Source organism: Artibeus jamaicensis, unplaced genomic scaffold, assembly GCF_021234435.1.
Source record: "Artibeus jamaicensis isolate MK-2021 breed Jamaican fruit bat unplaced genomic scaffold, CSHL_Jam_final contig_432, whole genome shotgun sequence".
NCBI classification, from domain to species: domain Eukaryota; kingdom Metazoa; phylum Chordata; class Mammalia; order Chiroptera; family Phyllostomidae; genus Artibeus; species Artibeus jamaicensis.
The window spans coordinates 4928175-4946802 of NW_026521828.1; the positions used below are offsets into that span (position 1 = coordinate 4928175).

Below are 18628 nucleotides of genomic sequence, written 5' to 3' on the forward strand. Positions count from 1 at the left end.
TTATTTCCTGGGACTATTTTCAGTGTTGAAATTTATTTTGTATTCTTGCTGAAGGCCATCTGATGAGCAAGAGTGGGGTAAACGTGTATTTGTCCTCTTTCCTGCAGTGATCTGTTTTGCAGTATCGTTGCATTTCTAGGCCATAGTTTGTATCCTTGACGATTCAGTCACCTACCATGTTGGGTACAATGTTGATTTCACAACTCATCTCTGTTTCAGAGGTCACCCAGAGAGGCCATTTGAGGTGGACTAGAATTTTTCATCTCTTCCCTGTGTGAATGCTTTGCACCATGTTCATACCTCATCCCACCAAAAGATTGGAAGCTGACAATTTTGTATCTAGCATTCTAGATAACGAGCCACCGGCTGCCGTGCAGATACTCCCAGCCTTTGTCAGGAGCTCTGGCTGTGGCAAGCAGCGTGACTCTAAATCACTGCTCTGAGCAGAAATACAGCATTTATGACACATTGCGGGTATTTTTGCCCACTTCAAAAAATAGCTTCCAGGGATAATTAAACTTACATGCAATTTTTGAAGAACCTGATTTCATACTTGTATTTCCAAATCATCATTATTTTCACATTAGATCTTTGCCATGCAGAACTACTTATTAAAATTGCTCTATAGGATTTGATGATTATTTTATGTAAATATCTTTGGGATTAACTTTGCATTTTCATAACTAATAACATGGGTTAGAATGCAGAATAATGTTCTTCGCAGTCCAAAATCTGGTCGTTTCAAATTGTTGATGTAAGGACATTTTGAAAAAAGTTTGTGGCTGTGTGTGTACCACTCGTGAGTTTCTGCAGTAACGAAATTCTTCATGGTAGAATTTGACCAGAAGGTTAAATCATTGTAACGGTGCCTGATTAAAGCATCTGCATGACTGTCATGTCATGTGACCCCCCACGGCCCCCGCAGGCATGTAAACAGGCCTTTGTCCTTTAGAGAACTGAGGCCTAAGGACCCAGGCAACACCAGGGTTTTGTGGAATTAAGGTAACCGAAAAGTTAATGTGATAATTCCTCAGACTTTTAGAAAGTTTACATCTTCTAAAGGGGCTTTTACATATATCTTTCAATTCACGGTTACCCCGTTAAATGAGGTAGAATAGATTTTTCCAGGTTTATTGAGACATAATTGATATACAATAGTAAGTGTGTGCAATGTGGTGAAGTGATGACAACAGTGAGGTTAGTTAACACATCACGTAGTGACCTCGTGTCCGAGGGGACCTCTAAGATTAACTCTTAGCAGCTTAAAATATGCAATGCGGTATTATGAACTATGATCACCATGCTATAGATTACATAGCCAGACGTTATTGAACCCTCTAACTTCCTTCACCCATCTCCACCAGCCCCCATGCTTGGCAACCATCAATTTACTCTCTGTTTCTATGAGTTCAGTTTTTGGTTTTTTGTTCTACATACGTAGCAACATATAGTATTAGACTTGCTTTGCCTGACTTCTTTCACTTAGCATCATGCCCTCAATGCCGTCCACGTTGTCACCAATGGCAGAATTTCCTTCTCTTTACGGCAGAATAATTTCCCATTGTGTATGCATACCGTGTCCTCTTCGGCCAGTCACGCCTCACCAGTCCCTCAGGTGGTCTCCGTGTCTGGACTGTCATAAGTAGTGCTTCAGTGACCTTGGGTGCAGCTATCTCTTCCAGAGTGATTTTATTTCCTTCAGATATGTTCCCAGAAGTAAGACTGCTGGGTCGTATCCTAGTTCTATTTTTAATTTTTGAGAAACCTTCACACTATTTTTTATAGCAACTGTACCAATTTATATTCCCACCAACATGGCTCAAGATTCCTTTCTCTCCACCTCCTCGCCAGCATTTCTTATTGCTTGTCTTTTTTACAACAGCCATTCTAACAGGTGTGAGGTGGTATTTTTGTCCTGGTTTTTGTTTGCATTTCCCTGATGACCAGTGATGTTGAGCACCTTCACATGTACTTACTGGCCATTTGTAGATCTTTGGAAAAATGTCTACTCAGGTTCTCTATTTTTAAAGTGGATTATTTGGCTTTTGCATGAGTTCATTATATATTTCGAATATTTACCACTTATCAGGTATGTTATTTTGCAAATATTTTCTCCCATTCCCTATGTTGCCTTTTCATTCTGTTGATAGTTTCTTTTGCTGTGTGGAAACTTTAGTATGATGTAGTTCTGCTCATTTATTTTGCTTTTGTTACTTGTGCTTTTGGTGTTAACATCCAAAAATATAATTGCCAAGACCAATGTTAAAGAGCTTTTACCCTATGTTTGCTGCTAGGACTTTAATAGTTTCACAGTTTACATTTAAGTCTCTAATTCATCTCAAGTAAATTTTTGTGAATAGTTTAGGAGAGGTTTCTAATTTAATTCTTTTGTATGTGGATAGTCAGTCTTCCCAACGCCATTTATTGAAAAGACTAACTTTTCTCCACTGAGTATTCTTGTCTTTCTTTTTACCCCAGATATAAATTTTTTTGATTGGTATCATTTTTATTGTATTTTTCCCATTATCATTTATCCCCCTTATACCTTCTTCCACCTCCACCAACTGTCCCCCCTTGTAGTCACCACACTTGTCCATGTCCATGAGTCCTTTTACTTTTCTGCTCAATCCCTGAACCCCCAGTTCCCCCCAGAGCTACCAGCCTGCTCTCTATCGATGAGTCTGCCTCTGTTTTGCTCAAATATTATTTGACCATATATGTGAGGATTTATTTCCAAGCTCTTAATGCCCTTTCATTGGTCTCTATGTCTGAATTTTTGAGACTTTCTTTCTGCGGCTTAACATATGAATGATTCTAGACAATGTTCCATGTGTGGTTGAGAAGAAGGTTTATTCTGTTGCAGTTGGATAGAATGTTCTGTGTACATCTGTTAGTTCTATTTGGCCTCTAACAGTGACTGTCAACTGGTGTGCCACAAGAATTTTTAAAATAATATCTATTTAGTCAGGGGCACTGAACTTTTTCCCCTCGGATTGTCAAATAAAAAAATGACAACAGCCAACACAAATGATAATGGCCATCTGATGTGAATGATTCCAAATTACACCCCCTTTTTGTCAAATCAGCAAAAAATATATTTTTGGTGTGCTACAGAATTTTAGTCATTTATGTGTGCCATGAGGTGAAAGGCTCGAAAATCACTGTCACTGGTCTGTAGTGTTGTTCACGTCGGCTGTTTCCTTATCGATTCTCTGTCTGGATGATTTAGCCATTATTGAAAGTGGGGTATTAAAATTTCCAACTATTATTATGTTGCTGTTTATTTCTCCTTTAAGTTCTGTTAGCATTTGCTTTGTCTGTCTAGGTGCTTCAGTATGAGGGCATAAATATTTATGATTGTTATATTTTCTCAATGACTTGACCCCTTTATTATTATATAATGACCTCTTGGTCTCCTTTAAGAATTTATAGCTTTAAGTCTATAGGGTAGATATTAATATTCTGTCTTTACAACTGCAGATACAGACTCAAAGAGGTAAAGTGATATCCCCAAGCTGCTGCAGCCCCTGAGCGACATGTTGACTCTGAGGTGAAGTGGTCATTGATGACTCCTTTGTGTTAGCAAAGCCATTGGCTTTGGAGAGACCAGATAAATGAGAAGACCGCTATTCTAAAACTAAAAAATAAAAACCTGTCCTTACCAAAAAAATGAGGTTTATTCATATTTATTTAGACAGCAAGTCATTGCTATAGAAAATGAAATGTGGTGTTCTATTAATAATGTGCATGATATCTTGGCCCATTATTATAAGCAGGTAGTTAACTAAGCCTATTAAAATTAGGGTTCAGTTGTTTAAACAATTAGCTCTGAAGTTGGTCCCTGATATTCTACTGTATTCATTTATTCCTTTCTATTAAGTAAACTCTAGGAATTCATTCATTCTCCTCCTTCCTCCACCTCCTCTCCTCTCCCTTCCTCTCCTCTCTTGTATCTGATTTTCATCTTGTCTCTCTCCTTCTTTCCCTTCCTTTTCACCTTAAATGCATTTGACTCTAATAATGGCATTGCTAAATCCTTACCAGCTTGTTTCCTTATCAACAAATTAGGGTATTGGTTTGATTTTTAGAGGAGATAATATAAATTGATTCTGAAGTGGGGAACTATTGGATTGAGCTCATTGTTCATTCATTCATGCACGGATTCATTCAAGAATTTACTCATTTGTTAAGTATTTATTGAGCACTAATTATTTATAAGGCATTGAATAAGTTCTAAAGCTATAATACTGAAAAGAAGTGGACAATATCCCTGTCTTCAATTTGATGAGGGTGACAGGTTTTATTTAAATAAATATAAGAATGTAAAATCCCACTAGTAAAAAGTGCTGCCAGGATGAAAATTTAGTTTGCGTAAGTCTTAAAGACTAGAGTAAATCTTGAAATAAAGTGCTGATTCTAGAAAGGCAGTGAACTGTGCTTACTTCAAAACTTTTCTTACATTTAAGGAAATGGAGAAGTTTTGTAGAATCAGTGGGATTCACTGAAGTAAGTGGGCCCTGATAATATTTATTACTAGGCAGGAAATGAAGTTTATATACTATGAATGTATCTTGTCTGTATCTTTCTCTGAACCCTGCAGTCAGATCGGAAAAGGGATACTGGAATACTCACCTATATTTCTAGGGAAATATTACCCTCAAATACCAATGACAACAAAGTTATATGCTAGCCTATATAAAGATTTTTAGAATGTTCTGTTATTTAGGAATAAAAGGAGGTCTAGTAGATAAATGATGAATTGTCCCAAGTGAATTGAATATCCTAATGCTTATAAGAGTATTAAGAGTGGCTGATTACTTTTAGGGCAAGTCAAAGATTTATCTCTTTTTAAAAACATAGAAAGTTCAAATCCTTTTGAGGAAACAACATTCCATCATATGACAAGGCTATTTAGTATGTTCTCCCCAGAAAAGAGGGGTACAGGGAGTGTTCTATATCTTTGAAATGGAAATAGTTAGGGGGCTACTCCATAATATTCTAAGCCAGATCAGCTGTACAATATCAGTGTCAGCTACTAATTATGAAGAACCTTCCCCCCTCCTCAGAAGCGTAGTATTGTCTTACACATACTTGTCTGAAAGGGAATATGGAATTCTCTCAACTGGATTCATTAACAAGCTGTTCATGTTACTAAAAACCCAAAGTTTTCTTATTTTCTCACTTGTCTGTGTCCTTTTATCTCAGCCTATCTCTGGGTGAGTTGGACTAGGGAGCCTCAGTGTGTCAGCGAATAAGATTAGTGCTCTTATTTTCAATGTCGTATTGTTTGTTTTGGTCAGTCTGAGCCTTAGTGCAATCTACAGTGAATCAGAGGGTGTAGACCTTTCTCAGCAGCTCTTTCTTTTTTTTTTTTAATTAACTTTTTTATTGATTATGCTGTTACAGTTGTTCTATTCCCCCCCTTCATTCCCCTCCACCCTACCCCCCTTTAGTTTATGACCATGTGTCTCAAGTTCTTTAGATTCTATATTTCCCATACTATTCTTGCCTCCCCATCTATTTTCTATCTACTGTCTATGCTACTTATTTTCTGTACCTTCTCCCCCCTTCTCCTCCTCCCACTCCCCTGTTGCTAACCCTCCTTGAGATCTTCATTTCTATGTTTCCACTCCTGATCTAGCTGTCCTCTTAGTTTGCTTTTGTTTTAGCTCTTTCTTAGGCAGCTTCTCCGGGCTACTACGCCAAGTGTCATTGACACAGCCAGGCAGGCATCTCCTTCCAGGATCTCCCCCCACCAGAATCCTTGTAGATCCTTCCAAAAAGCACCCTGCCACTGCCCTTTGTGGCAGCATCAGAAACCAGCTCTCACTGGCCTCTCACAGTCACTGATCGCCTGCCCGACATGGGGAAAGTCACCCCATGTGACTGAGCCTCAGTTTCCTCAAATGAGAACAATTAGAACCTACCAAATGAGGTTGTTGTGAAGATTAAATGAACTCGTATAAACTAATCTGAGCTAACACAGAGTAAGAATCTATTAGTGGAGCCTAATCAGCAAAACAAACAAGCAAGCAAAATATAACCAGAGAATTGAAATAAAGAATAAGCTGACAGTAACCAGATGGGAGGGAGAAAGGGGTTAATGGGGGAAAGAACAGGAAGGGCCATGAAGGAACAAATATAAAGGACCCATGGACAAAGCCAAAGGTGGGTAAGGATTGAGGGTGGAGGTAGGGGCAGGGGAGGGCGGTGGGGGAAAATTAGAGACAACTGTGCTTGAATAACAATAAAAAATACCTAAAAAAAAAGAATGTAGCACTTTGCTTGTAACATGGTAGACATCTAGTAAACAGTAACATTAGTAATTAATAATTATTACTATACTAACACGAATTTTAATTACTACATTTAAAAATTCCCACACTGCCAACAGATTTGCTCTAATTATGAGATCTAATACATCCAGCCGAGCAGAGACCCAAAGCACAGCATTGCCCTTCTCGGCCTTTGCAGGTTTTACTCCAGCCCCCTTGCATTTACATTCCAATTAAGTCTCATTATCTGTAGGGCTATCCACTTCCTCAGCTCTGCCTATGACATTAGTTGTTACTAATTTATTTTACTTTAGCCAAGAGGAGAAAGAATTAATAGCTAGCTTCAGAATCCAAAGAGGAGTATTTAAAAGCAAGCTCTTTGACACAGGCACCTGGGCAAAGTGAAAGGACAGTCCATTTTCGGTCGTGCTAACATTGACCTTGGCCCACGGAGACAGGGATCACCTTCTGACGCGCTCATGCCCCTGTGGTCTTTGGGGCAAAGGTCCTAATGAGTGTTGAGCATGAGAGGGTTGGCAGAGACACCGCTCCATCTCCCTCCAGGCAAGACTCCCCATGCTTCAGAAAGCAGAAACCAGAGATGCATTTGCAGTCTTGCAGAATTCACCTTTAGATGTCATGTAAAAACAACTTGCTGTTACGTTACTGGTAGAACAGGGGCTCTGTTTTCTTCTCAAGAGCGTCATCCTGAGTAAGCCCTATTAAAGAGGTCAAAAAAGATTGATACATTTAAGCAGCTTGAGATACTGCCCAAGTTTACTATGGCACAGGATTCGTATTTTTCAGACCCTGTTGGTGCTGTGTACTGGTCAGTATTTCAGTAGATAGACATGCAGTGTTTTTAACAACTTGGAGGAAACAAGAGTGCGTTGTGCTCCTTTGCTCCCGAAGTAGAAGCCAGTGGCAGCTTAGAGTATCAGGAGATTAAAAATACCTGCCATGGAGGAAGTGGTCATCAGCAAGGGTTTTGTGCTGGTGTCCTATAGCGGATGAGAGGACATTTGCTGACTCCAGGTAGCTGCCTGGTGTGGGTTTCTCAAGCTGACTAAACAGGTCACTTAGCTTTTTCAAGCTACACTTTCTCATCTCGGCGGCACTACCTGATAGGTAACGGGATAAGGCAGAGATCCTTGTGCCATGCTTGGTACGGATATTTCCATAAGTAGCGGTTGTTATCATTATAGCATATTATTATCAAATTAGACCTGGAACGCTGTGCTCAATTAGAGTCACAACATTGTAAGAGGGATACTTAGCAATCAGAAAACCAAAATGTGAATGATACATAAACCATGGAGTGTGAAGAACCAGTGGAAGAAATGAAGGGGCGAGGGGTGCATTTATTGTACCTTGTGGAAAGGGGAATTAGGGAGGGAGGGTGATAGATAGCATTTGGAGGGAACAGCTATTTTCAAATAACTAAAATAACTTCTTCCCAAGAGAGCAGACTGTTTCTGCCCTAAGGGCAGAACTAGACTAGTGGTAAAATATGCCAAAAGGCAGTTTGGGGGCTGAAGTATTTTTTTTTTAAGTCATGGCAATTAGAGCTGGTGAAGAATCCTGTAGATTCCTGTCCACTGGAAAACTGTTTCCTGGGAATGAAGGAGTTCTTGCATTGGACATGTGATAAGATGCTGTGACTTCTAAGGAGCTCAGAGTTGATGGTTACTGGGCACCAGCAGGACTGTGTAGGACCTTGGTCGGAAGGTGATTAGCCAAGCACTGGTTTAGATGGTACAGATCCTCTGGCCTGTGGGAGCAACACTGTTTAAGAAATGAGGCAAAATCACATCTCTGCTGAGATTTTAAGTGGCACAGTGTGTTTGTTTGTGTTACGGGTGGTCCGTTGCTATTTATTTAGAAATCTTTCTCTTCTAAGATTTTCCTGACCGGACTACATTTTACAGCTTTATCTGTGAAAAGTAAGGCTGAAGCCCCCACCTATTCCTGTCTTTCCAAAAATCCCCCACCCCCTTGAGGGTTTTTTTTAGCCCTGAGGCTTTAAGAATCGTCACAACAGAAGAGAAAGTGACTGTACCTGTGCAGGTGGTGGTGGTGGTCAGTCATGAAGCCACCGGCGTTCAGGTTAGAAAAAGGTCCCTGGGGCATCACAGTGAAGCTTAGTCACCATTATTTATTGAGGGGAAAAGCAAATATTCCCCGGAGTCACTGCATACAGATTTTACCTACATCATTGTCCTATTTGGATATTTTCTCAAATTGCATCTAATGTTGTGGAAGTGGGGAGTTGGTCTCCCCACCCTTGCTGTCTGTAGATACCTTGCTGGAACATGATCTTCATTTAACTGTTATCAGTCCCTCGTGACCATAAGTAAGTGCCAGGATATGTGTTTAGAACCTCTGGCACCTCATGCTGGCACTATTTGTGACCTTCGTGTATATCTAGACCTTAAGACTTTTATCCTTGCAATTCTTCCATCATTAGAAAGTGACTTGGTTATAAAGGTTTCATCTTAATATTGAGTATGAAAGATGAAAATAATGAGCTGTACAGTTTCCCGCTAGTAAAGACCAATCATCTTTAGTTCCTATTTTTTATTTTCTACCCTATAGTCTTTACTTTCTCTTTCTGCAATTCTCACTAGATATATCTTCCACATCTACCTGCCATAGCTCTGAAAATTTGTAGATTTTGTCTTCCAGATTAGTAATACTCATTTTACTCTTAAGAAATTATTACCAGTGTTATATTTTTGGCAATTATGTTTTCAATTCTTAGAACTCATTCTTTGGCTACTCATTTTTCATAGTCATTTGTTCTCCTACAGAATGCCACTATGATATTCCGTAGGAAATACCAATTTATTGTTATTGAAAAGATATTCGTTTAAGTTTTCGTACAAGTTTTCTTCTGCTGCCTTTATCTTCCTATTTCCTTTTGTAAAGATGTTTGTCATGGTCTTCCTTTTTATGCTGATGATCTTCCATATATGTCTACTGATCTAGGTAATCAATTCATATTTGTGAACACAGAGCTCGTTCGACCAGAATATGTCACTTACATGGCTTCTCTGACGTGACGTGAGTTTCCTCAGCACTTGTACATGACTGTTTTCATAGCCACCCTCATTGAATGGGGGGGTCAGGCGGGGAGGTGGGCATGCTGACCCCACAGCTCCCTTGTTGGGAGAGCGGGCCAGGCCCCTTCCCAGGGAACCAAGACTCCTCCGAGGCTTAGACCCGTCAGATTATTTCACTCTTTCCCTCCGGAAGGAACTGATGGGACTACAGCTCCCTTTTTTGCCTCCATTTGTAGAGGTGCCCAGGGGTACCTGGGGCTCTGTTCTGATTTCCGCTTTAGCTCAGTATGAAATCTAGGAACCCCATAAGCCCCCAGCTTTGTTCAAGGGGCCTCCTTTCAGCATTGTCTTGGGTGCAGTGTAGGGGGAAGAGGACTGGTCTAAAAGCAAATAGAATTTAATACTTAAGGAGCTTCAGCATCATTGTATACGCTGTAGGTCAGTCTTTGAGCCAATAAGCTAGCAATACAGAATATCTGTTTTATAGTATGCTAAATAGCTTTTTTCTCCTAAATACAGCTGATAGTAAGACCCACCATTATACTCATAAGAATAATAGAATCTTCTTACATTGAATGTATTCATCTCTTGGTAGATACATCTCGATTTTCAAAATACAAAAATGTAAAAGGAACCTAAAGTGCATTAGAATTGAAGAAGTATAGTTATTTTTTAATTGCAAAGGAAACCATTATTTTATTATTCCTAAGCGGGCCAGCCAAAAAGAAGCACAATTTATAGTATCAGATTAGCATCTCCCAATCTCACAGGTGAACATCTGCCTGCTTGGTGTATTTTTCCGAGGCACCATTCAGCTGTATTTCTGACCTGGTCTGCAGAGAGAAGCCGATGGAGCATGCGTGTGGACCAGAGTAACCACTGGTCCGAAGGGTGGACTGCGGACAGACTGCGTTATCCTGGCAGTGAGCAGTGCTTCCATGTGAATCCGCAGATGCCTTTGGAATCTAGGCTTAGACATACAGAGAATTTGGAGAGAAATCTTTTACAGGAAGATGAAGTTCCTTATGTGATCTTTTGCCCTATAACTTTGAAAGGGCATCATTATGATGCTATGCAAAACCCTGGTGAATTGAATGCACTGGCTTCCATCTCTTGCCTGTGTTAGGCTGACAGTGGCAGTTCTGTGATCCCAGAGCCCAAGAGCTGCTCAGCCCTCTGACCATGGGGCAAGCACGGCTATGACGCTCAAGGATGGGCTGGCCCAGGCTCAGCTCCGAACTCAAAGAGCTGTAAGAAGCAGTTACAAGGAAGCCGATTCTCATTATGGCTTCTTAGCAGTAAAGCATGCAGAGTTAAAAGAGTTCTTAAGTCCCAGAGGACACCTGGGATGAGGCTGTGCCCAAAAGCTCCCATTGTGTCTGTTTACCTTTCTGAGGGTGATGTCCACTCTCTTTTATGTTTCTGATGCTCTTTTTCTTTCCTGCTTGGTAATTGCCCACGAGAGCTCAAAATGCAGTTCGCACTTAGTTCACAGCATTATTATACATTTTTCTATGGCAAATCTCCCGGGGCTGAAGGAAGGGTATGCAAACTTGTTTACATGGTTTTCCTTTAAGCTCAGGAAAAGCGCCAACAATGCCATCATCCTGTAAAAACTGTCTCCCTGGCTGCACTTCATTGTATTCTGGACCCTAGTTTGGTGAAAATGCCACATTTGTGGCTTTTCTGGCATTTTTATTGAAGACTGAAGGGCACTTTGTGAAACCTGATGTGAACATCATATACCAGAGGTGTAAATACACCCTCAGACCTTCGCTGGTGCATTTCCAGGAGCCTTGCACTGTTTTGGTTTGATAGTTGCAGCCCAGTGAATTGCAACACACACTGATTTTTCTCAGACCGCTCCTTTTGGTAGGCTTCCAATACTGCTGATTCATTTCTGCAAATCAAATATTTCTTTCTTTGTGATAGCCTCCAGAGCCTCACACCTCCACTGTTGCCAATACCATGATTACTATATTTATTGTCATGGTCACTGTCACCATCATCAGTAAAAGCAACTACCACTTATTAAATAAACGTTTACGTTGTGCCAGACATTGTGCTGTGTGGGTACGGAGGTGATCTCACCCTATTTCTCCCCTCCAGCCACTGCTAAGGTTATTTCCTCTACACGTGAGGACTGGATGCCCTAGAGAAGTTGTGCAGCTTACCAAAGGCCGGGCACGTTAGCAAGTGAATATCTAGTTGAAGAACAAAGAATCCAGCGTAGCTAGTTTAAGCAGAAGGAGACAGTTGGCTTATGGAATTCTTGGGAAGACGGAAGAAGCAGTCTCTAGGCGGAGCTTATAGATGTGTCTCCCAATCACAGCCCAGCCCTGTGTTGACAAGGGAGTCTCTGCTCCTGCTGGGGCATTGGGGTGCCTGCTGAATAAGGGGGCTGCTGCTCCAGCTGCTAAAGCAAAGCCACGTTGCTTCTCAGGTAGTCAGTGCAAATAAAATGGGTATTTTGTGCTTTCCTGTGTCTCCACTCAGTTCGGTTCTGAATTTGAGTCTCCGGCAACTGCATCTGGTTGGCAGAGTGGATCACATTTAGAACCATAGACAAAAGTGAGCCTGGGGAAGGAACATGGTCAGTCAGTGCCCAGTCAGTGCCCAGTGTAGAGCCGAGTGGCCAAGCTGAGATGTGAGCCCAGGTCAGTCTGATTTTAGACCCCATTCAGTATGCATGTTGTTTCCTTGTTTATAACCATCGCATAAAATGAATACAGCCCTCTCTGTGTTATCAAGACTGTATGTCTGGTAATGTTATATTCGTTAAATCCCATCTGCTGAATTATGTGCTTTCAGTGGGTATTTGTTATTTTCTTCCCCTGGCTGCATGTCAGAACACTGTATTTGAAGAATCTCCTACTTTTTAAGACCGAGCCCACTTCCCAAAAGAGAAGCTAAAAAAGCCAGACACACATTCCCTCAGCCTCCCTTGCAAATAGGAGGTGGGTGTAATGTAACACCAGGGTGCTAACAATTATATAACTATGCTTCTTGAAAGAAGAGTTGTGTCTTATATTGTCTTTTATCTAGAATATTGCTTTTCAGATGACAGGTAGTCAGGAAATCCTTCACCAGTTTAATTCATTTATTTTAACAAAGTTCACTCAAGATCCAGGCCCTCCCAAAACACAGTAGTGGAACAGGAACTGCCTGAATCTGTGCCCCTCCATTGGGATTTATCACCACCCCTTTCCCCAAGCTCCTTGGCCAGTGATTTTAGGCTACTTAAAGGAGAACGTTAGAGATGTTTTGTGAATTATCCCATAGCTACATTAGATAGATACATAGAAAGAGAGGTAATGGTTGATAGAGTTATAGATAACATTTATCGAGCACTGTCTAAGCTTTGCACTCACTGACTCACTGTATCACATCATCCCTATGAGAGATGAAGTAAAGGTCACACGCTGAGCCATGGAGTCAGGATTTAATCCCAGACAGTCATCCCCAGGAACCTTTTCCTCAAAAATCAGCAATCACATCTGCTTTAAAAGTACACAGCAGTCCCGCCTTATTCAGTTTCACTTTCTGTGGTTTCCGTTACCCATAGTCAACTGCGGTCTGAAACCATTAACTGGAAAATTCTAGAAACAATTCATAAATTTTAAATTGCATGCTGTTCTGCGTAGTGCAATGAACTCCTGAGAGTCCTGCCCTGCCATGCCCAGGACGTGAGTCATGCCTTCGTTGAAGTCTCCACACTGTAGGCTCTCCCTGCCACTGGGTACTTGATAGCCATCCTGGTGGTCGGGTCCACTGTCTTGGTCTCACCTTGCTTGTGTCCAACCATTATTTTACTGAAATGCAATTATAGTGAGGTTGGCAATTCAGATGTGCCAGAGAAAACCCATAAGTGTTTCCTTTAGGTGGAAAGGCGAAAGTTCTTGACCTAAGAAATGAAAAGAATGAATATGCTGAGATTGCTAAGATCTGTGGTAAGAACAGATCTATCCATGAACTTGTGAAGAAGAGGAAGGAAATCCATGCTAGTGTTCGGAGAGACCACATTCACAGAGTTTTTGTGACAGTACGTTGTTATCACTGTTCTGTCTCCATGTTAGTTGTCTTACAGTGCCTAGTGTATAAGTTAAACTTTACTATAGGTGTATAAATATAGTAAAATTATAGTATATATAGGGGTCAGTACTGCCCGTGCTTTTAGGCATCCACAAGAGGTCTCAGAGTGCATCCCCTCTGGATAAGGGTAACTGCCCTACCAGGCAAGTTAGTGCTAAAGTCAAATGAACACTCGTGGTGGGATTGGGCCATTAAACTGGTTCAAGGTAGGAAGCTTTTCTAGTCGCTTTCAGTCCCTGTAATTCAGGGAGTGTTTACTCTCTGTTGATATGTGAGAATCTCTTAAACCATTGCTAGTCACTTTATTTCTATAATTTTTTGATAAGCAGGAATTTAAAAAAAAGATTTTTTCCCACTAAAAGAAAGTCACTTTTATTGTTAGATTAGTTGATTTCAAATGCCCCCTTTTACCCCCTTTAGAAATAAATATTCATTATAGATAAATATTCTGAAGCATTTTGTTAGTATTTAAACCTCTGACCTAAAGTACTTCTTGAGTCTAAACTTAATTAAATTTACTGCCAAGTGGTAAGCGTTGTGGACAGGAATGGGGAAAGTACATTAAGGATGAGCTGGCCTGGAGTTGAAGAATTGTGGCTGTTCTGAATTATAATTGTATCAGAACCACTTAATATATGAGCAGAACAGTATTCTAAATTACTTACATATGCAGAAGAGGTTTTACTTGAATAATGTCTTTCTGGCTTTACCTTATCTTTCTGGGGCTTTAAGTTAAAAAAAAAAAAAGGTCATTCTAACTTGCTACAGTTTTTGGTTTGCAAAGACATATCAGCAGAATGTTCCTTAAGTTTACCCCTGTAGGATCTGAACAAGTATTTTCAGCGTAATACTGATAATAGCTGCTGGTTGGAAGGCCAGTTTGCGCTGAGCATTTTAATTATGATCTTACTCAGTCTTCACAACAGCTCCTTGAGTAGAGACCGTGTCATCCCTGCTTTATAAATGAGGAAGCTGATGGTGAAAACACCCATTTGGAAGTGACGAGACTGGCATTCATTTCATCTAGAAAGTCTAATGACAAAGTCTGGTCATTTAACCATGCTGTTGGTGCACACTCTTTTGTAATAAAAACAAAACAGGCTTGAGAACAGAACCTCAAACTGTAGCTCGTACTCAATTAAACACATACTTACTGATACTTCACTGGGCCTGGGCAACCATGAAAAAACTTGGGAGAAGTTATGTAAAAAGACTTGTTTGAGAAGCCAACAAAAGGGTTTATTAAAAGCAAAATGGGTTTGGGATCCTCATTTTGACCATCTCTCTCTCTCCCGGAAAATCTGAGACAATGAGAATGCTTTATCCGGTTTTCCAGAGAGAATAATAGAGACAAGCTGTCCAGATCTCTCCACTGTCGAGCTGGAGAGGAAGACAGCCCCTGAGCCCTGGGTCCCTCTGAGCAGTTGGCCCTGACATTAACATCCCAGTGGGCCGTGGTGCGCCCCCTGCAGGAGAAATGGGAGGAGTTTACCTGACGTCAGTGTGGTCCTCTGCTTCCTCACAGAGCTAGTCTAAACTGTTACTTTTCCAAAGCTAATAGTTTGGGTTTTTTGGTTAACCATTATGTGCATCTATACCTCAAAAATGAAACTGAAAACAGGACAATTTCTAATAGTATTTGTGTAGTTTTTATTTCCTTAATTCTGTGCGTGCTTGTTTCATTCATCTTATAACTATTATTTGTGGCATACACATTGCCAATTGTTACGGCTTTCTGATGCACATTCCCTCTTATTATTATGAAATGTTGCCATTTATCTCCGGTAATATTTGTAACTGCAAAGCGTATTTTCTTCAATATTAAAAGAGCCATCTAGCATTATCGTGCTTGTGTTTTGCACGATTAATCTTTTTCTACCCATTTATTTGCGTTTGTCAGAGCCTCGTTTCATTTACTTCAGTCCTTCTGTTACTCATGTCTGCATCCTGATTCTTCAAAAAAAAATCCCTGCTAGAATTGTTTCATTAACAAATCTTATAACCACATCACATATATTTTTATCCACACTGTTAGTAAAAGGTTAGAATAATATACAAGAGTAGCTCTACCACACACACATCAGCTCATTAATACAAATCTGTTTTACATTTATTCAACTAGCTGTAAATCCACTTAACTCTCTAATTTAGTTTTCATCTCACCTCCCAATCAATATGATGAGCCATAGCATTTCCAAAAAGGGCAGTGTTAGAAATGAAGTATAAAATATGAATAGCTAACATTTATTAAACACTCTATATGACAATCCGTGTTATAAATTATTTTATGAAATATTTCATTTTAATCCTGCAGAGTACTGTTAGTATACCTATTTTCAGATGAGGAGAGTAAAGCACAGAGAAGTTAAGCAACCTCCCCAAGGTTTCACGGAGGACCAGTGGCGTCAGACCGGGGCCCAGGCTGTTTGCTGCCCCAGCCTGAGCCCTTCACCAGCACCTTTACACCTCGCTGCTACTGAGAAAGCACTGTGTCTGGGGGTGCAGCCCTACGTCAGAGCCATTGACTAGTGCCAGGCATCAGTTCCGTCCTTGAGAGACTGGAGGAGGTAAACCAGATAGTGGTTGGTCTTTACACAAAATAGCACTGTTATTCTTTATGGATATAAGTCATTTCTGTACAGAGAAGAGGCAAAGAAGATCATACATACTGTCACACGGAACCTTGGTTAAGGTCCTAGATGAATACTTTTGTGTCTCAGTAGGTGAACTAACTGGAGTTAGAGCGCAGTCTCTACATGCAGAATTTAACCCTGTCAGGGTCGGCCTCACGGGAGCGAAACCCTGGCAGGCAAACAGGCCCCATGATTGGAGCAGCCCGTGCTTGGCATTGTGCTGTGCTGTCCTGATGTTCTTAATAATGTGTGAGTGGACGACATTTCATTTTAATTCCGCACCCCACAAATGATGTCGCCAGTCCTTCTCCCAGTCTCACTGCAGCAGTCTTGGGCTGTAGCACTGACAAGAAGGCTTGGTGTCAGCAATGCTCCCTAATGTGGGGACCTGATTTGGTCCCTTAGAGACAACCAAGAAGCTCCCAGTGAATGCTGAGTCCCCTGGCTTGGTGGTCGCTTCTCTGTTGCTTCTTGCCTTTTAGACTCTGGAAGAGCAAAATTTTCCATTACATCCTGTTGATATCTTCAGCCAAGTTTGTGTCGGTGAATTATCTCTAGTTGGAGAAATAATGAAACATGTTTACTTAGGTCTTGCATATACAACGAGAAAGAAAGAGACATTTCTTAATATGCGGTCCTGGTTTTTTCTCTGGGCATTGTTTCTAATGCTAATATTATATATTCTCTGTTGGCTAAGATGTCAGGTTTTCTGTGCCATGTGAGAATTCAGAATTTAGATTCTAAATGGAGCAAGGCCTGTTCCTATCCTGTGAAACTATTTCACATTCAACTTCATCTTATTCCCACCACTGCACCCCAGGAGAATATCTCAGTGATTAAAGAAACCAAATGAGAGTTGTTTTGCAAAGAGCATAGCCTACAAAGGCTTTGATGCCACAGACTTCTAAAAATCTGTCTTGTTAAACTGACCCACCGTTCTCACCAAAGAAAAAGAGAGGTCACGGTTTACCATTTTATAACATATGCTGCTGCTTCATAAAGTTAGTCGAAGCAAACCTGTCAAATGCCAAAGTGTCGAGTATTAAAATTTCAACAAAATGTCAAGAGAAATGGGAAAACCGGTGAATTTAAGAAAATCTGTCATAAAGATTGCATTGCATGTTTCTTTCTGCCTTTGGGTGACATATGGGAGTTTAAAAATATAACCTAATGACGTGTCTTTATGGTAACAAGTTTATATAACCTAATTGCCACAAAACTGTCATTGCTGGTTAAGTTATTAGAGCAATAGAAGGATATTGTGCTTTTAAAACCGGGCTGGAATGAATTCTGCTCAACAACACGGATGGCCCCTCCACCGTAAGTTTTCTATTTTTGACACTTACTTGAAACCTGAGAAGGTGCGGGTGGTTTGGTATGGGTAATAGTGTTCTTGACCATCGTCCTTGGAGCACTGATGTGGACGCAAGGACATAATCGGATCCGGGACAGTGCGGAGCGCCTGCTGTTTCAGAGGAAACCTGGGTATCAAGGATTGGGAGCCAGGAAACAGAGACTAATATGAAGGCCTGACCACTTATAGAGACTATTAAACCCTCAGATTTCACTCAAATTTCTTTAGCTTTTTTAAATTTGAAATAACTTTAGTTGTGAAAGTCACAAAGATAGTACAGAATTCCCTGGCGGGGGGAGGGGGGGTTCACCCACCTTCCCCTAATATTGACAATTCATATAAATGATGCATTGGTCAAGACTAAGAATTAACATAAGTAAAGTCCTATGTACTGAATGAGTCTGTATTAAGACTTAACCATTTTTCCCACTATCGGCCTGTTTCTGTTCAGGAACCAATCAAGACGCATTTAATCATTATGTCTTGTTAGTCTCTTTTAATATGACCATTTCTCAAGATTCCTTTTGGTTTCCTGACCTTGGCACTTTGGGAGAGTACTGGTCAAGTATCTTTAGGATATCCCTCAACTTGGGGCTGTCTGATATTTCTCATGATCAAGACTGTTCCACCCAATATTTGATGTACTTTCTTCAGACTCCACACCACATTCAGCGGAGCTGACTCCAATGAGGAGGAGGGTGGGGCGGCATGGAAACATTCACACTGGACCATATAAAAGCCAATATGATGAAAATGGGCCAGTTGCCTTATTCGTTTTAAACATTGGATGATGAATTCATTATCAGGTGAAAATTTTATTTCAGAAAGAAAAATAATACCCAGTAATATGTCTGAGATGCTGTGTTTTAATATATGTTGTCTAATTTTATTGTCAAAACAACCCTAGGAATTAGGTGTTGTTATTATTAATTTCATCATTGTCGCCACTACATTAATTATCATCTTCATCTTGAGTTTGAGGCTGTGGAAGCTCACGAAACATTTAGTAGAGTTCCCAGTAGTACGACTCACAATACTGTGAAATACAGTATGTCATGTGGGTACCACATGCGATTTTATTTGCATTTTCAAACAAGTTATATATTTTTCCTAGAGTAATTAATATATTGTCACCGAAGGCAAATTGGAATCCTTAAGGATGGCCAAAGGTTTGCTGATTCATCCATTAAACCTTATTCCATTTAATTAGCA

At 40.4% G+C, this 18628-nt stretch overlaps 1 protein-coding gene across 1 annotated transcript in view; it reads left to right on the forward strand.

The window, feature by feature from the left end:
- GABRB2 (gamma-aminobutyric acid type A receptor subunit beta2) overlaps positions 1-18628 on the forward strand; it is a 240742-nt gene that overhangs the window by 148246 nt on the left and 73868 nt on the right. The window lies entirely within an intron of this gene.